Here is a 21,399-nt window from a genome sequence, read left to right on the forward strand (position 1 = left end):
CGTTGTTCCTCAGCACCCAGGGTCCAAGTTATGCCAGTGAAACATGCCCCACACCATACAACCGCCTCCACCAGCCAGCAATTTTGATACCATGCATGGTAGATCAATAGCCTCATGTTGTTGACGCCAAATCCGTACACGACCATCCGCGGTGTGGAGTAAATAACGTGACTCGTCCGCACACCTTCTTCCAGTCTTCTAACGTCCAACTTGCCCACTCTTTTCACCAGGCGAGTCTTTTAGGCATCCTCTCCTAACCAATGAACCTTAGTTAGGAGAGGATGCTGTAGGGGTTGTCTGCTGGTATAGCCCATACGTGTGAGCGTGCGACGCATGGTCATGCCAGATATTGTTCCAGGTTGGCCCAAGTTGGTATTGGGTAAAGGGTCGCCGCAAGTGGGTAGGCGAGGTAAGCGTAGCTTACGGGCGGCATTTCAGGAGAGCGTCAAAATTTTTTTTGACATATACAAGTCGGTACGGTCCTCAGTTTAACGAACTTCTTTAAAACTAAAGTTTCTATTTCGCGATTTTCTTTTAATTCCCCTTGGTGATTACTTTTTAAATAGTTTCGGTAGAAAAGAAAATTTCCATATAACAGACGGATTACGAGAGGCTTAACTGGGAACGCATTAATAGGTCGCACCTCTGGCTTTCAGGCAATTGAGACAATTAGTGCTGCTACTAAGCACGAATTAAGAGTTAAAGGGATTATCGTTCTGGAACTCAGTGGTACTCGTAAAACCTATCCAATCGCCTGTTCCACATAACCAGCAGTCGCGCTGGTCATTTGATTGGTTAATGTTTACCAGTATTCAACACGGCAGGCAAATAATTCATTTGAAATAAATTCAGTACATGAAATTGCAGACTTACGTTAATTTCCTTATTATCTGGATCTCTGTTCCGTGCCGGTAAGGTACGGGCTAGCAGGACTCTTGCCCGGGGCGCCAAAAGCAGAAGAACAATGAGGCAAAAATATATACAAACAGTATATCCTGAGTAAGGGGCACCAAAAAATCTTTCTGCCCAGGGTACAGAAATACCTTGGTCCGGCACTGTCTGTTTCGTATTTATATTTCGCAGAGTTTTATACTCCAGGACATGGCTATAATCTCGTACTTCGGCGAGAAAGAGCGGAAGAATACAGTGATAGGACGTGAAGGCAACTTCCACTCACTATTAAGCCCCCTCTCCTCCTCGCCTGCATGTTACTGGGGGGATGTCATGTGACATCACAATATGTCGGAGTTTAAATGAAGAAGAAAAAACGACAAAACGGCAAATTTTTTTAAACAACTAACAAAAATTACCACCACACACAACAACCCTACCAGTGATTCTTCTCCTCCGTACCATACTAGACGATTTCACGTGCCTTAACAATAAGAATTGCTCATGCACATCAACAGAAATGTTTCTTTTCTTTTTTTTTTTTTTTTTTTGTTCTGGAGATTTCTGCCTCCACACCCCAGCTAATATAAAGAGAACCTGATACTAACAACTCATACATACAATTACTGCGAAAAACATCCAAAAATAACCTCATCAGTCCTCGCATGCCAGTACACTTAATCAAACACACTGAAAACATCTATTCCGAAGATATCAAATTCACTCATACAACATTCAGTTACTGTCTCGCATCCATCCTTTTGCAAACGGAATAGCAACAACACACAATAACTGAGGACAGCAGAGCAGCACGACGACGACTGAATAACAGCATGATAATTTCGCATTTCCCGCTAAAATCAGAAGCGAATTTGCATCCAATCAAACGATCAGGGACGTAAAATGAGATAAATTACGCACTCCCAATAATCAGCCCGACCGGAAAATCACTCCGTTCTTCGGCCTCGTTCTCAATGGCGATACCCACGATCTGGAGTTCAGCCAGAATAATATATGTGATACTATTTTTAGCAAGGCAATGTATAGCGTTCAGGAGATCTTCAAAAGATTTATATAAAAATGACAATGGTAACTTTTTAAAATTACCATTGTCATTAATATAACGTTCAGAGGATCTTCAAAAGATGTATATGAATATGACAATGGTAACTTTTTAAAACTTTCTGAAACAATTGCTAAATTCGATTCAGTTATCGCAGAACATATTCGCCGTATTCAGAAATCTGAATCGAAAAATATTGTGCATTATTTGGGTGATCAAATACAAAATGAAATTATCGAAATAATTTCACAATATATTACAGATAAAATACTAGAAATGGCTAGAGAAGCTAGTCATTTCTAGTATTTTGCTATGATTTTACTGAGGATGAAAATAAAAAAAAATGGATACAAGAATCTTATAAGTTTCTTTGTTCAATTATAATTTTTTTTTTTTTTTTTTTAATGAAAACTCCAAACACGAAAGGTATCAAAACCTATAGTACTAGTACCGTGCATGGGTTGAAGGAGAAGTACGGGGGAGGGGGATGCCGGAAACTTTGCTCTAGAGACTAAACATGGGTTTCATCACTTTAAGCACTCCAAAAAAGCAAAGTGGTGGAATTTCACCGGTTGATGAAAGTCATCTACCTCCTAATTTTGGCATGATATTTTAAATAAAATTAATCCGATAAGTAAAAAAAATGCTCCAAAAAAAGAAAAAAGGATTCTGATATATATATGAAGCTCTTGAATGCCTACGAAATATCACGGAATATTTTAAAGAAAATAGAACACAGGAAGCAGTCCAAAAAAAATTCTCGATTCGACTAATAATATGTCTAATATCATTGGCATTGAAGCTTCGTTTCCAGAAGCAAGCAGTGTAAGGAAAAGATTGAAAAACCGTCATTTCGATTTCAAAATAGAAGTAGAGATAAAGCTATTCAGGACCAGCAACAAAATTCCAAAATTAATTTTTTTTATTTCAAATTATGGACACAACAATTTTCTCGTTAACTGAAAGGTTTACAAATATGAAAGAACATGTAGAAATATTTAAAGTGTTTTATAATATTTCTGAATTTAAAAATGGTCAGGTGACGATTTATTAAATCATTACAAATATTTACATATTAAGTAATGAATCCGAAATAGATGGTTTAACATTATCTGAAGAACTTAAGAGTACTTCAAATTTATATTAAAGACAAGTTTACAATATACAATATTTTAAAAAACGATTTTACAGATACTTTTCCAAATGTAGCAGTTGCATTAAGAATTTTTCTAACTTTACCAGTTTCAGTTGTGTCGGGTGAATGGATTTTTCAAAATTAATCAAAAATCATTTACAACCGAAAATGTCTCAACAACGACTCTCTAATTTGACAATAACTTTAATAGAAAAATGATCTTTGGGGCAATAAACATAAATGAAATAATTAATAAATTCGCATCTTTTAAAGCAAGGAAACATAAATTTGTATAATTTTCATTTTATTTTATTATTGTACGGTTACTGTGATTTAGAATTTGAAGTTTATTTACAGAACTTCAGAATGATTTTGTTTGTTGTTTCTTTGTATTGTATGTGAGATATGTTGTAATTCTTTTCTTTTTAAATTAATAAATGAATATTAAATATTTACCGCTTATTTTATATTTTAATCCAAATATTTTGGGGCGGCAAATTTGATTTCGCTTACTGGCGGCACATAGGGTTGCAGCGACCCTGATTGGGTATAAGGTATAAGGTATAAGGTATGTTAGTGTCTAACGGCTCCTGGGATTTCTCCCATCTCCGCGGGTGTACATTGTATCGGGGCCAGAGATTTGAAGTGTGTGGGGGTCATTGTGCTGTATATTGTGTTGTGCCCTTTGTTCCTCCGGTCTATTAGCCGCCGAGCCCCTAGTGGGACCCGACGTTACCACACCATGCCACGGGGAGGCTGACCGGGTGTACCACTGTAGCTAGAGTACTCTGGCGGGTCCTGCCACCTACTTTCCTGGGATTTCAGTGGCTAGGACCAGATTTAAGAATGAGATGGTCGCTGTTTCTTGAGCAACGGTTGTAATTTTAACAGAGCGTAGGGTTGTTCGCTGATAACTTGTTCTAGGGCCAAATAGGTCGGGCAGTAATTTTGATGTTTTTAGATTTAGACCTGTGGGGGCATGAGTGTGTGTGTATATAAAAATATATATACACACACACCCACACACAAATATATATATATATATATATAAACTAAAAAAAAAAAAAAAAAAAAAAACGTTGTGCAAGAGAAAAGTAAGGGAGGAGGGCAAAAAGACTGGAGGGTAGGAAACAGAAGAAAGGGGCCAATAGGGAAGATGGCCCCTGATGACAGTGTGGCATGCCCAACGCCTCACCAGAGAGAAGAGTGGGGTGGCGGGTGGACGAAAACCACCTCCCCACAAAAAAAAAAAAATAAATAAAAATAAAAAAAAATAATAATAAATAAAAAAAAAAAAAAAATCATTCTGTAAGAGAAAAATAGGGGGGGGGGAGTAAAGAACGGATGGCAGGAAACAGAAGAAAGCCGGAAAAAAAAAAAAAAATGAGAGAGAGATATACCCCGCAAGTTCAGGGTAGGTACAGCTAGCACGGCCAGTCAGTTGGAGCCGACAACTTGCTGGAAATCCAGCAGTGTGAGTGCTGCTATGGTGGATGGGTCATGTTCAGTAAGGTCTAGTTCAGGTGCCGTCATTGGGACTCCATTTGGTGAGTCTTTGTCGCATCCAGACTGAAGGCTGGTCCAGTAGTCCATCAGAACGAACAGTGGGGGTGGTTAAAACCGGGAATCCAAGATTAATGGTCAAGTCCAGGGATCGATGCTAGGCCTCTTCTTGATGAGATGTGTCACGTCTGGTCGAGAAAACTTTGTCCAGGAATCAATGATGAGGAATTTGTCAAAGTATGTGTGGACCCTGTCTTTGATTGCACTGCTGGTCAAGTCTTGTGCAAGTTGGTCCAAGGCATTAGCATTCATGGCTCAATGATGAATAGCAACAATTGGCAGTCATGGTTGTTATGACCTATTGATTCGGATACTAAGGTGGTGGTAGTGCTTTCTGCCTGGTAAATAAGTCCATTGCAAATTGAGTCAGAGCTCGGTAAGTTTCTTCATTCTGTAGGGTGAGGTGTTCTTGATTTTGGTAGTTGAAGCGTAGTTTTGTTATTAGGATCCTCCTGAAGTCCTCGTAGATTTCACAGCTGTGGGCAAGGTGCTCCCACGTCTGATCCTCTCCACACCCTGATTGGGTAGTCAACTCTTGAACAACGCTGCGCCTGTTCGCCTGTACGGGTCGTCGGACCCGGCGCTCGCCTCTAGGTGCTCTCACGTAGAACGCAGGTGACCAGCAGCGACATGCAGCTAAAGCTTCTCACTGGGTATGGGCTTTTTTCACTCCGTGGCTGAGTTATTCGGTCTCAGGCGTAGATAGCAAGGTTTCCCCCCCCAGAAACTGGGGTTTTTTCGTCCAGCAAACAGATAAATCGACAATAAAACACACGCAATTAACAGACATAAGACACAACACGGCAGATGAATTTAATTATTCGGCCTAAATATAATAGTTTGGTTAGTTTTTTTTTTAGTTTGGGTATGAACACGTAGAAAGCAGTGACCAGTGCAACTTCTCACTATGCGATGGGGTAGGTTTTACGGGCGCCGCTGTATTGCGGAATGTTAATCCCTTTAGCTTTCAGGTAAACTGGACCGTAAAATTGCCGATCAACCCGCCTGCAGTTCAGCGGGTGTCCGTAATTTTCAGGTGAAAACTTATCAAAAGATAAATAATTAGGGGGAAGGAGAGGGAGCGGGTTGTTTACTAATGTCCATCACAGGACATTTCGATAAAATATTCATTGGACTGAGCACTGAAATAATTGAAAGAGGAAGAGAATAATATATTTGCAGGCGAAGAATTTTAAATTTATCAAAGAAAAAAAAACAAAAAAAACATTAAAGTTGCGAAGTGGTCAGAACCTATATATAAATAAGTGTTATGTATTGCTAGCAGTTGAGGAGAATGGAAAAGAAAATAAATTAGAAAAGAGGAGGAAACATGGCTACAAATCGAAAAAGTAAAAAGCATAATAATAAAAGACAAAAAAATAATACATTTTGAACGTAAGCTATAATATACTTAAGTATAAGTCCCATGCTGAACAAACCTGGCATTTCTTCCAGTGTCAACCACCAGAATTGTACAAAAAAACGATAATATCGTTTCACAAATTTTTTTTTGTTTTTTTTCGATTCGGCTAATAATATGTTTGCACAAAAATACGATAATATCGTTTTTTTGTGCAATCTTTCTTTTTAAAGACTAATCAACGCCATATACTGTACTGTACAGGGTTACCAGACTTCCTCGTTTCCGAGGACATGTCCTAGTTTTTAGGGCGTCCTCGGACGTTCCGCAAATTTTACACTTGCATCCTACTTTTTTTATAAATATAAAAAAAAAAAAAACGTCTCATTGTAAAACGAATTTTCATTAAATATTCTGTGCTTTTTTCACCCTCGGTCAATACAACAGAATAAATAAAATTAATGCGGGTTGCATTAAGTGGATTGTATTACCTCAAAATTACACAAGTCAAATTATTCGTTACAACGTCTCTTTGAAACTCAATGACACTTGGACGAGTTCAGAAACCTCTGCAGTCTCTCTCTCGAACCCAACATTTTATAATTACTTACTTTGCAATCCAAACTTACTGAGAATGACTGGCAGTAACAATAAATACCATACCGTAATTTTTAGTAATAAATATAATTTTTAAATTGTCCTCGTTTTTAAAACTAAAAATGTTCTAGTTTTCCCATATTTTGTCCTAGATTTTGAATTTTAAATCTGGTAACCCTATCATATACTAACAAATAATATATTAAATTATGGTCGCATTGTATATATTGCCACAGCAAATGGCACCAGTCCATGAACACCGTACACAAATATTAATAAAAAACAGCGTAATACCAATTCAGTTATATACGTCTATGTACTTCATATCATATACATATCATATCATATTATGAAGACTTCGCTACTTTAACATTTTTTTTTTTTTCATTGATATAAATTTAAAGTTTTTCACCTTCAATAAACATTTTCCACTTTCATTTATTTCAGTGCGCATTTCAACGTGTGTGTATGTATATATATATATATATATATAGAAAATATAAAAAATTAATAAATATCTTATGTAAAGTAAACTAAACAAGAACTAATTAATGCCATCTATACATATCTAGATAGAACATTACATCAGTCTTATTATATATTTTTTGTATAGTTTAAGTACAATTAGTAAAATAGGTAAGATATATTTCATATAGGATAAGCTGGTAGCTACTTAACCCTATAATAGCCATAACTGGACCACGAGGCCAAACTAGTGATCATCCTTTACTAGGTTTGGCCTCGTGCACCAGTTATGGCTATTATAGGGTTAAGTAGCTACCAGCTTATCCTATATGAAATATATCTTACCTATTTTACTAATTGTACTTAAACTATACAAAAAAAAAAAAAATATATATATATATATATATATACACATATATATACATATACATATACACACACACACACATATACATATACACACACACCCACACACATATACATATACACACACACCCACACACATATATATTTATATATATACACACACACAATCCACCGAAATTATAAGAAAGATAATTTTGGTGAAAGATAAAAAGAAAATTTCGGTGGAGGGTCTCTGATGAAGACACTGAAATTGTGAAAAACACTGCAATGTAGTCTTATTTTCATTTCTTATTTTAATTTCTTGCCAATGAATTGTCTCTCTCTTTTTCATATCTTCCCTTGTCACCTCATCCTACCATATATCGCTACATTCCTTATCCATTTAATCGAATTCTAGTGTATACCCAGTGGTGAGCTATAGTGGGCTCGCGAGAGCCCATTGTTATTATTATGTTTTTTTTTTTTTTGAAAATTTGCGAGCCCATTGTTCAGACGATCATTTATTTTACAAATAAAATCCTGAATGCAGTTATTGAGTATCTAGAGCCGAAACTACGGTGGGGCAAGCGGGGCCCCATTCCCAGCATTTTAATGGCGCAATCGATCGGTTATGAATTTTAAAATTGCTTCATTTTTGATTTAATTACAGTCAGACCTCTGTTTAACGAACTCTTTATAGCGAATTTTTTTTAATTCCCCCTTGGTAATCACATTTAAAATAGTTTCCGGTGAACGAAATAAATTTCTATGTAACGAACGGGTTAGGAGAGACAACTTTGTAATCTTACCTCTGGCTTTTAGACAATTTAAGTAATTAGAAAGCGCGAGTTAAGGGTGAAAGGGATTACCATTTTACAATGTTAGTGGTGTCCATAAAAGCTCTGCAGTCACACACCGAGAAGTTGCGCTAGTCAATATGCTTTCCATAGCCAGTCAGAAGATTAAGAAGATTCTCGACACGGATTATAGCCTCTGGTCAACCTGTGTTGTGGTTCCCCTTTACTCCTACAAGAAGTCATATGTTTTTCGGAGAAATGAGTGATTCTTGCCTTCCAGTAAATGTCTCCTGTCTATGTTTACAGTCCAGTTTACTGTCTTAAACCAGTCAGAGGATTAAGAAGATTCTCGACACGGATTATAGCCTCTGGTCAAACTGTGTTGTGGTTCCCCTTTACTCCTACAAGAAGTCATATGTTTTTCGGAGAAATGAGTGATTCTTGCCTTCCAGTAAATGTCTCCTGTCTATGTTTACAGTCCAGTTTACTGTCTTAAACCAGTCAGAGGATTAAGAAGATTCTCGACACGGATTATAGCCTCTGGTCAAACTGTGTTGTGGTTCCCCTTTACTCCTACAAGAAGTCATATGTTTTTCGGAGAAGTGAGTGATTCTTGCCTTCCAGTAAATGTCTCCTGTCTATGTTTACATGGTCACAGTAGCAGAATATTCATGTGATTCCGACATTTTGCACTGTGTTCAAAGAACTAGTGAGAGTAGCAACGTAGAGGGGAAGGGGGTATTGAGGCAACTAAGATATTATATAAACTTTACGAAGAGGAAATGTTGGCAGATTTTGAAACTTCGTCAAGGCAGAAAATGTTCTAAAATATAATGGCATGCAGGCAATAATTAAAAAAAAAAAAAAAAAAACTATCACCAATCTCCAAAAAACCAGCGCGAATTAAAGATGCGAAAAAATTGCAGCGCGAAAAAATTGTTCAAGAACTTGATGTGGTAACTATAAATATCGGTCGTGTGTTCGGGCCACAATGGGCAGCTTGTAGCTTACGGATGGCAATTGAGGGTTGGAGAAATTATCCCGCTTTGTGCAAACATTTTGAATCAGAAAGTTAATTAAATATTCTGGATTATTAAACCGACTTGACTTTTCAATCTGGAATTTCTTAACGATTTAGCACTAATGATCGACATCCTGCGGGAGCTCTCTTACCTTAACTAGAAGCTTTACAAAGTCGCAGCATCACTATAGTAAAAACAAATTAATTATTCTAACTATCAATGCTATCTCTAATTCAAAAATTCTGAAGGAAATTTGAAGCTAAAATTGAGAGCATGTTGAAGTTCAAAGAATTTGAAGGAATCGAAAGTAAGAACACATTTAAAAAATTACCTCGTGACACGTTATTAAGAATAAGTTATTAATGCAACAGAGTAATTTTAAATTAAATAAAGAAATTAATGATACTATTGTCGATGAGGAATTGAAAGAAATTTTAAACATATGCTACCTGGAATCGTGGAGTACGAAATAACTTTCGTCTCCGTGGCAAGACAGTGAAAAACGAATAAGAAATTTACGTTTTCTGATAAAATATGAAATAAAAATTAATGATTTTAGAGATTTTGTCGAAGGCAGTTTGTCTTTAAAATCGAGTGAAATTCACTCTTCAATTATAAAAGCCAGAAATATCTTTGAAACTACTGCGATTAGCAGTGCTTTCAGCGTAATGAATAATATTGTATAAATAAATAATAAATAAATTTTCTGTTTATACTCCGGGACGACCAATTGATCAGAGGAGTTCACAAGATAGACAGAATACAAGAAACAGCACCGTATTCAGTAGTCACGGGCTTGAACCCCGGTCACTCAAGGCACGTGTACTTATGCACCCGCGCGCCTGACCAATAGGCTACGGCTACATCTAAATGGAAAACCATTGCTTCAATTTGATCCGGATCGTTACGTCAAATCATTCCTCTGTAATCATCTGATTTTCTCAGCTTGAGAAAATCAGAAGATCGACAACAAATATTAATAAAGAAGTAAATTGTATATGGCAATTTTTAGAATACTTTTTCTTCAATAATAATTTTTTTTATGTAATCTATGATTTAACCCCGGGGGCTCACATCTGGTGAGTATTTTTTTTTTTTTTTTTTTTTTTTATGAGAACCCCAAACACGAGAGGTATTAGAACCTATAGTACTTTGCTTGGGTTGGAGGTTGAGAAGACGAAAGAAGATATTTGTTGACATTGGACTTGAACTTCTGTAGATTGTAATTTTCAGGAAATATGTATGAAGGAAGGTTGTTCCAGAAAAGATGAAAAGTTGGTTCTGTGGGTTTGAAGTTGGACAGTAAATGGATGTTGGCTGGTGGCGGCACGTGTTCGGACTGTTTTGAAAGAGAGAGCGGGAATTATAGAAGCCAATTCAGAAGAACAGTGGCCCGTGGAAGTATCTGTAGAAGAGGCATGCAGCAGAAACAGTACGTCTATGAGAAAGCGAGTGGAGAGACTCTGTTAGAGATGAATCATTAATTAACCTAACTGCCCTCTTCTGAATGGAATCAAGAAGCCTGAGAGAGGTTTTGGGGGCACCACCCCAGATGTCGGAACAATATTCCATGGCAGGGCGGATTTGCGATTTATACAGAGTGAGCAGCTGTTTGGAAGAAAAGTAACGCCGAGAGCGAAAGAGAAAACCAAGTTTTTTAGATGCAGAGGAAGCAATATTTGTAATGTGCTTGTGCCAAGAGAAATTAGAAGTCAGGGTAATCCCCAAAAGAGATATATCATTTTGCCTAGAAATCGGAGTGTCACTAAAGATAAGCATAGGAGCAGAAGAATCCTTTTTGCGAGATATAAGACAAGACTGAGTTTTAGAAGGGTTGAAATCAACTAAGTTGTCTTTGCCCCACTGGAGAATTACCTGAAGATCGGCATTTAAGGAATTGGCAGCAGATTTTCGAGAACTTGAAGCTGATTGAGCAGGACAAGGTTTCTCAAAATGGAAAGTTGAATGCAATGTGCTATCATCGGCAAAACTATGGATAGGATTTCCAGTCAATGGAAGAAGGTCATTGATATACAAGAGGAAAAGAGTGGGGGAAAGAATTGAACCTTGGGGGACACCGGCATTAGTGGAGAAGTTAGAAGACAGAGAGCCATCTACCATCACCCTCAGTGAGTGATCAGAGAGAAAACTGGATAACCAATTACTAAAAACAGTTGGCAAACCATAAGATGGAAGCTTGTTTAGAAGACCTTTAGGCCAAACACGATCAAAAGCCTTTGAGATGTCCAGAGCAACTATTTGTGTTTCACCGAACCTTTCCATTGAATTAGTCCATAAATGGGTAACATAAGCCAGAATATCACCAGTGGATCGACACTGACGGAATCCATACTGGCGATCGTTGATCAGACGGAAGGTTTATAGGTAGTTTAAGAGTTGGCGGTTAATTGATTTCTCCATTACTTTAGAAAGAGTAGAAGTAATTGCAATGGGACGATAATTGGATGGGAGGGATTTGTCACCCTTTTTAGGAACTGGCTGGATATGAGCAAATTTCCAAGCAGAAGGAAAAACACCTTTGGAATAAGAAAGTGAAAAAAGGCAGCAAAGAATAGGAGTAAGTTCAGAAGCACAGGTTTTGAGAACAAGTGGAGAAATACCATCAGGACCTGGAGCTTTCTTAGCATCAAGATTCATCGAAATCCTTCTGATATCCTTTTGACGGAAGACCACAGGAGGCATTGAATGGAGCGTGTTGGGAATGGTGGGAGGTGTTTTACCAAGATCATTAATACATGAGCTCAAAGAAAAATGGGATGCTAGCAGGTCAGCTTTATCCTTGGCTGAAGTGACAACAGAACCATCTGGTTTGGACAGAGGTGGGCAAAAGTTGCGGCCAATAGCTTTGGCAAGAGACCAGAATGCTCGGCTACCATTAGGGCAAGAAGCAAGTTTTCTACTCTTAGCCTGTTCAAACTCTAGTTTGGACTGATTAATAACTGCTTTAATTGTTGCGAGCTTTGGTGTAGGCAGAAAATGAAACTGAAGATTTAGAAACAAGCCAATTACGATATGCAACATTCTTCTCTTGGACAGCCTTAGCACATTTATTGGAAAACCAAGGTTTAGATAAAGGACCAGATTTTAAAGTGGAGTGTGGGATAAAGGATTCCATTCCTGCAAGAATAATTTCACTGACATGATCTGAGCAAACGTTGACATCAGAAGTTTTCAAACAGTAATCCGACCAAGGAAAAGAAGAAAAGAAGTCTCCCAGGTCATCCCATTTTGCATTCTTGTAATGCCAAACAATACGAGGTTGGGAATAGCCATGAGATAAAGGTTCCATTGGAGAAGAGACAATCACCAAGTTGTGATCTGAAGTGCCTAAAGGACCTCTCACTTCGACCTTGTACTTAGAAGGGTTGTTTGTGAGAAAAAGATCAAGCGTATTGGCTGTATGATTGGGATTGTCCGGTATTGTTGTAGGTAAATGAACAATCTGTGCTAGGTCATTAGTAATTGCAAAAGCCTCAGCATCTCGACCTGCTGGGTCGGTGTGACTAGAAAATGGAAGCCAGCTGGCTGGAGTTGTGAACGTTAAAATCACCAAGGAAAATTACCTCACTGTTAGGAATGTTGGACTGGAGAAAGTCAAGTTGCAAAGAGAGGAAGTCAAAGAGCTCCAAGTGATTAGTGGAGTTGGGAGACAACAGATGAGTTTGACACAATGAGGTAGAGAGATTTTAAGCCAGAGGAGATCAAAGAGAGGAGATTCCAAATTGCCAAGTCTCTGACAGGGAATATCAGAACGGACATATGCACAAGTACCACCTTTGAGGCGAAAGGAATCATACAGCAAATAATTTGGACATCTGAGATGAGAAGTAGTTGAATCAACTGATAACTGAGATTCAGTCAGAAAAAGTACATGGGGTTTGGAAGACTGCAAGTGGAAATGGACATCGTTGAGATTGGAATTGAGACCACGTATATTTGTGAAATGAATTAGGAAATCCTTGGGAGGTTTAGATCTTTTCGCAGATAAGCTTGCTCTATTATTTTGACAATTAATGGTGTATTCAATAGTAAGAAAAAGTGGGTGGGACATGCTGTATGAAGTAATGAAATTTTTGGATATGGCGTACATGTCGTAAGAATATACCGAGATCCTTGACATAACGTGGCCTCGACAATGCTCCCCGCATACAGACTACTCGGACTCCCTCCAGTCACTATCTGGCAGAGTAGAGGTAGCAAGATTATACTAGCTGATCCGGAAGCCTCCTAGAGAGTTACCAATAGGTTTGGTCCGGTGTACTATCTAGCGGCCGGCCTGCGAACACCGTTTTAGAGCTGTACCCTCGAAATGTAAGGAATATTGGATCTCGCCACGACATTCATCATAACCTCAAAAATCATCAATCATACTGCATGATGGAAGAGATAGGGAAGGGTTGGCCGGAACTTAGCTCTAGAGACTAAACATGGGTTCCACCACTTCAAGCCTCCAATAAGCAAAGTGGTGGTATTTCACCCGTTGATGAGAGTCATCTACCACCTAGTACTGCCTGGTAACATAGAGGAGCGGCGTTCCTCCATGTGGTGTGGGCGCCACACCTCGACCCCTGCTTACGTTGGTTCACACCTAGGTGGTCACCCACCATGTACTTGTGCATGGAGGTTATACCCAGGATTACTAACAGTCCCACCATCGTGAAGGTGCAAGCAGAGGATTTGGCTGTCATAGACCGTCCGGACTTCACCGAAATTGGGTCCACTTGACTTAAGTGTCACCCGAATATCAGTTCCATCAGCGTTTTAGACTCCCAGGTAGCAAGAACAGCTTGTCTGGCATATCTGAGAGAATGTCTGTGACAACCTCAAGGACCAAATGGGGTTTGGAAGACTGCAAGTGGAAATGGACATCGTTGAGATTGGAATTGAGACCACGTATATTTGTGAAATGAATTAGGAAGTCCTTGGGAGGTTTAGATCTTTTCGCAGATATGGGTTTGGTTTGGCACACTAAGGGTCCTGAGCTGAATATCATCATTCTTCTCTTTCTTGGTGATTCCCTTCTACTTTTCTCTCTCTCTCAGGGTAACTAGGGAATTTTTTTTTTTTTTTTGGCTGGTGCGGCATGAGCCTCAGGCTGCCTTGCACCATATAGCTAATAATAATAATTATTATTATTATTGTGTACCTTTTCTAGAAGAGTTTGTTTTTTATATAATATTTATTTTTATATTGTAGAATGTTTTGTGATAGTTTTTGTGATATGGGAAATATTTCGTGTTACTTTTTATTCGCAATATTAAAATTTTATCATGAAAAAAAAAATCCGTTATTTCTGTAGTTGTTAAAAAAAAAGAGAGACGAATAAAAAAGTTTTTTTTTTTTTTTTTTGGTAGTTGTTGGCGCATCGGCTTCTGTGGCCATAATGCACCTCCCAAGGTTTTTGCAGTACTTTGATCCAAGCCCGAGGCGGGATTCGAACCAGCGACCTTTGGGTTGCCAGGCAGGCACTTTACCCATCCGGCTAGCCTGGTCGGCGAATAAAAAAGTGGCGCGTGTACCGAGCATGCGCGGTAGATGGTTTTATGTGAATCCTTCGCGTTTCTTTTAGGTATTTTGATTTGGACATTAATTACGAAATAATAGAGCTTTTGTATTGTAAATATTTTATTGAACATTCGCAAATTTTTATAATTTCTGGAAGACAAGAAGATACAATGGATTTATGATAACTAAAGTAAACTGATGTGTACCTGCGATTGCAACGTATCTAATGTCTAGAAAATAGCGTCGATTGAAGTACCGACCTTGTAGTTGAAACGACATCGCAGCTGTTTGGAGCACCTAACAATGGAATGTTACGAAAATGCGAGACGAAAAAATAAATTGTTTTGCAAATACTGTATTTGTATTGTTACAGTCATACTTACTTCAGGAAGTATGATTGTGACGTTTTACTATTAAAAAAAATCAAAAAATCTAAACAGTTAGAACTCAAGATACTATCGTATCCAGGTATCATTGTAAAGAGGGGAGGTGGCTGACTCGAGATATCATACCGGTCACAAAAAATGCGTCACGCGTTCTAATCACACTACTAGTGAATGCTCGGCGCAGCAGTAGTAGTGTGAACGTGGGAAGTGCCCCTGGTTTCCGCCAGAGGCACTTCCCACGTTCCGTGACGTCATCCGCGTGGCGTCTTCCGTGACGTCTTCCGCGGTAAGCACGGAAATTACGCACGGATGTCACTGAAGTGACGTCATCCGCGGCAGGAATCCCCAAGGATGTTTCACACCAAAAAGTCGGCAGAACTGCAAGCCCATTGTTAAATTATTCACAGCTCACCACTGTGTACGTAGATTAAATAGGATTAAACAAAAATCTTCTTCACACTTTCTTCTACATACTATATACATATATACTCACACATTATGGCTGTAGGGTATGTTTTGCTAATGCAGTGTCCCTGATCCATAATCAACTTTATCTTTCTTTTCGTACTGTTACTCTCCACCTCTTCTCATATATATATATATATGTGTGTGTGTGTGTGTGACATTTGCTCCTGAGTGAACAGAGCAGCAGCAAAGGATATAAAAGTTTATATATGCGAGGTAGAATTAATTAAAAAGTGTGAAGATGGATGCGCAGAGGCGGATTTAACGGCGGGCGCGCCCTGGGCCCCGACTTCTGAAGGGCCCACGCAAAACCCCAACAAATTAGTTGAACATATTAGTTCAACTATAATAATATGTTCAACTATTAGTTCAAAACTTTGTGATTATTATTATGCTATTATTAATTATATTATACATATATTACATTCAAATTTTATTGGAAATAAAATTTGAATGTAATAAATCCATTAATAGTACATAATATTTTTTATTTATTTAAAAAAAATGATTAACATGTATTTTTATTTTCCCTGTCACTCTCTTTTTTTTAAGGGGACCCAATATTTTCTTCTGCGCCCGGGGCCTCAACCGACCTTAATGCGCTCCTGTGGATGCGTATAAATTACACAAAATGCCAAAACTAATAGGAGAAGGATAGCAAACTTTCGAGATATTGAAGCCGTGAGAAGGAATGTGAATATCCTAATGAAATAATGAATTAAGCAAAAATTATAGGTTGAATTGAATAACCAATTAGAGAGAAGTGATTAAATTAATATACGGAGTAATATCATCAAATAGGGGTGGGCAATTTAGTCCGAGAAAGGGGTAGAGAAATTATAAAATTACAATCTGATGTTAGCTAAAAATAGTCTGATGATTAATCATCAGAAATAAAAATAATCTAAAAATAATAACATCAGATTTTAATTTTATAATTTCTCTACACCTTTCTGGGACCAAAATTGGACACCCATATTTGATGCTGGCCATTAGTCCGTATATTAATATAATCATTTTTGCTTTACAGCCCCTTCTCTCTAATTGGCTATTCAATTCAGACTATAATTTTGCTTAATTCATTAGGATATTCACACTGTTTCTCTTCCTCACGCCTTCAACGTACCAAAAATAGAATTATATACTGTATATCGGTATTTATGTAACGCACTGCGTACATAAATCGTTATAGAATTTTATATTGTTATGTTTTTTTTAATTTTTATTTTGAATTGTAATTGTGAGTTTCTGTTATAAATTTTTAACATTCTTGTTCGAATGTAGTTTTTCTGTTTGATCACACCTTGATCGTCAAATCTTTGGTTATGTCTCCTTTGTCTTTGTCTTCTATGTCCATGTTGAAATAAATGTGTGGCGTCGACAACCAGCGAGCTTAATTAAAAATTCTTTTAAGAAAGCAGAGGGATTAGCACAACCAGCACTAACCAATTCCGATACGTTTTTGCGTACACTACTGTCTACTCGTGACTTGGTGGAGAGGGGGTGAATTACTTTTTCCGTTAATGGATTAATTTTGGATGATTACCAGTGACTTTTGGGTATAGCATAGTAATAGAATTCATACATTTTCTTTTAAGCAAGCAGGATAGAAATCGTAAAGACGTTCATGATCTATATTGCTAAAAACGATATGTATTTTTCAAAATAATTAAGTTTAATTTAATGTTAACTGCAGAGGGAAAAACCTAAATTAATTGTGAGGTAGGATATCGATGGATATTAGAAGTCACTGTCTTTTTTTAAGCCATGATTTAAAATATAATGCATATGCACATTTTAAGCACCGTGCAGGCTGCAGTTTGTTGTACAAAGGAAAACAGTAAGAAACTTTAAAAAAAGAGAGACATTTATTTATAAAAAAATCAATGAGAAACATTCAATGTGATTTTTTTAGAAACAGAATAAGTATAAATCTAAAAATTGAAGTAATGAAAAGTTTATTTTACATATTCCAAAACCATTTCTTTGTTGTCATACTGATTAATTTTTGCTTTTTATTTTTTGTTTCAAGATTTGAAAACAATAAGGAACTGATGGGTATACCCAATTCCTGTACATTATAGTAGACAAATTTTGAACATCATAATTTATGTAACGAATTGGAAGGTTATAAAGGGCAATTTTTAAATATATCAGAACAAATCAAGATACGTTATGTTTCAAATTCGAATAATAAATGGTATTAATGTTTTTTCTTGCTAACATTTCTCCATGGTATTCCTTTTTATATACAACGCGTACCCAGTTGACACTTTTGTTCCATATTGCGCATTTTACATAAATTCATAAATGTCTGAAATCAAAATTTCAGTATTTATGCTTAAAACTTCTGGTTACAGGTTTTCTTTATGTCACCATGAATTCTTGCGTTTTACGGCAACAGTAGCGCTAATAATTGCCTAAAGGCCAGAGGTACGAGAAACGCGTACCCAGTTGAGTGATATCTATACTACTCTGGAAATCAGAAAGCTTAATTAGTTGAGGTAAGCTCGGGGATTAACACAAGAAGCGATGCCGCTGTCCACACGCTGTTACGGTATACACTCCCATTGACTTACATTGTTCATTTAGGCTATCTGTAGCTGCTGGTCCCAAGTAGGCATGTTCTATGTGAGAACACCCTAACGTCAACCTTTCGCTGACCTTTGCAGTTTTGCCGTCGGGTTTGTTTGACCATTTTGACGCCGGTCCTAGTACATTTTAACTTCGGCGGCTCTCAACACCCCGTCAGTTCAGCAGTGTCGAGCATCCACAATCTGTCCAATATCAAAGTCCGATAAATCCTTCCTTTTACCAATAACGCTCGGATTTTACTACCTACTAAACCACTTACACCTTATCTATGCTAGTAGGTCGACTAACTCCGCACTCTCGTTCCCACGTGGTCAATGAGTCGCATTCAGTTTTCATAGGGGGTGGTCATAACTCAGTGATCACTCAGTGTATAATGCTATCACGAAGACTATTCTCTGGAACGTGGATTGGGATTTGCCAGGTCTTCACTGTGTGGCACAAAAACAATAGAAGATACTGGGATAAGTTACAACTTTTCGACCGGCAGACTTTTTAAATTTTGTTATTGCCATACAAAAGTAGCAGTCATTATGATGATTTGTGGGCCCTCTCCACAATCAAAGTATAGTAAAAGGCATACACTTACGACTGTCAAACCATCCGTCTGGTGTTGACCTGTAACTAGCATAACAGAAATGAGTTAGCATTAGCATTAGTAGAGGAATTTGATGCAAGAAAGCAAGCTTATGCAGCATCAGCCAAAAAAAAAAAACCACTTCCACTTCACCCCTCTGTTCGTTCGAAATACCGGTCTAGCTGAGCCTTAAACTTATTTAGGTTAACAAATTCCACGACAAGGGACGGAAGTCTGTTCCACCAACCAACCAAACGCTGGCTAACGGCAAATTTCCGCACGTCTATCCTACATCTGTCTTTCCTCAATTTTAATTTATGCCTTCTCAGGTGATTATTCTGAGCAAGAGCAAGATTCCCATCAGCATTGAGCATGCTCAAACCATTCAAGGCTTTATACATCTCTATCAGATCACCTCGCTGGTGCCTAGTCTCCAGACACTGAAATTTACAAAACTTAAGCCTTTCTTCGTAAGAGCACCCCTTTGTTCCATTCACTAATCTTGTTGCCCTTCTCTGTACTCGTTCCAGCAGCTCTACATCCTTCTTGAAATGAGGCATCCAGACCTGTATACAGTACTCTAGGTGTGGCCTGACCATTGCCTTATACAAGGGAATAATCACCTCCTTATCCCAGTTAGAAAAATTCCTATATATCATTGACAAGACACCATGAACTACTCTTGCAGCCCGTCCGCACTGATCAGAGAACTTCATATCTGCCTACACAACCACCCCCAGGTCCCTTTCAATCTCAGTGCAGTAGCACAGAGTTGATACGTTGCTCTGGGGTTGCTGTTTCCCATATGTAGTGCTTTACATTTGTCAATGTTACACTTCGTTTGCCATCTCTCTCAGCCCATCTGTTCAACCTTTCCAGATCCTGTAGCAGCAGCATAGTTTCAGTAGTGTCCTTGACAACCTTGCCAACATTCGTATCGTCTGCAAACTTGGACATTAAGCTTGATATACCATAATCAATATCATTTATAAATACAGAAAACAATAATGGACCCAACATTGAACCCTGAGGGACTCCACTGATAACATTAGTCCAGGATGAGCAGTGTCCATTGATTACCACGCTCTGTCTTCTCCCCCTCAACCACCCCTTTATCCATAGCAGCAATTTGCCTCCAATGCCACACTGCTCCAATTTGTGCAGCAGTCTTCGATGTGCAACAGTATCAAAAGCCTTTCTAAGATCCAAATATATAATATCAAAGTTATTCCCTTCATCCAGTTCTTTTGTCCAGTCCTGAACAAAACCATGCTGTGTCCGAGCTGTAACTGAAGTCTTGTCTAGATGATCGTGCAGTGCTTCTTTAACCAGTGCCTCCATTAATTTTCCTGGAACAGAAGTTAAACTCACAGGTCTATAATTACTTGTGTCGGCCTTTGATCCTCCTTTGTGAATTGGTGTCACATTTTCACTTTTCCAGTCTGTGGGTACCTCCCCTGAGTCCAAGGAAGCTCTCATAATTATGGCTAAGGGTTTGCTTACTTCCTTTGCTGCCTCCTTTAATATAACTGGATAGATCCCATCCACCCCAGATGTTTTTCTTGTCTTTATCTTCAACAGTTTCTCCCCCACTTTACTCTCAGTTATTACAAGATTCTCTAGCTTACTGCCAGAGTTGAATACACCCCTGGCATTCACCTGGCTGAATAACTCCTCATGTATGAATGTCGATGCAAAATATTCATTTAGTTTGTTAGCTACTTGAGCAGGATCATCAACAGTTCATCCATCGATATCAAGTGGACCAATCTGATTCATCCCCTTCCTTCCAGAGTTTTCATAAGTAAAGAACTCTTTGCTGTTTTTCTTTACATCCGTTGCCTTTTTTACGAGAAAGGCAGATTTCTCGTAATCTGCCTTCACCTGCCTAACCTCCTTTGTAACTTGGTTACAGATCAACTTGTATTTATCATAAGCTTCTGTGTCACGTGTTAATTTGTATGTATCCCATCCATTTTTCTTCTCTGCCATAAGTCTCATTAGTTCATCTAACATCCATTTAGGCCTAAACCTTGAACAATATTTCTTAGTTGTTATGTAACGCCTAGTAGCTCCCAAGATAAGTTCTTTGAATGCTTCCTATTATGAATTTGCTGTTGGTAACATCATCAGTTGGTCCCACTGTATAGAATTTAAATACTGTCTCAGTCCATTGTAGTAGCCTTTACGAAATCAATAACCCTTCCCTTTACCCCTAATGGTAGTTATCTCTTTGAGTAAATCCCACTTCAGCACACTGTGATCACTTCCACCTAGTGGTTCATTTATCTGCAGATTCTTATTGCATGAAGAATCACTACTGATAATCAGATCAAGAGTATTACTCCCTCTAGTTGCCTCCCGAACATGCTGATGTAGAAAACAATCATTCAATAAATCCACAAAAGCCTTGCTAATGTGTGAGTGACTAGTCCCCAAATTCCAGTCAATATCTGGGAAATTAAAATCCCCCATTATAAGATTCTCTGATTTACTGGCCCACTCTATTTCCGTGTACAGTTTCTTATTATATTCATCAGAGTCATTAGGCCTATAGCACACTCCTACTCTCAATTTTGATCTCCCAATGCTTATGTCACACCAAACTGACTCGA

The sequence above is a fragment of the Mastigoproctus giganteus genome, chromosome 14 (genome assembly GCF_048544385.1).
Source record: "Mastigoproctus giganteus isolate SK-2022 chromosome 14, ASM4854438v1, whole genome shotgun sequence".
Taxonomy (NCBI): Eukaryota; Metazoa; Arthropoda; class Arachnida; order Uropygi; family Thelyphonidae; genus Mastigoproctus; species Mastigoproctus giganteus.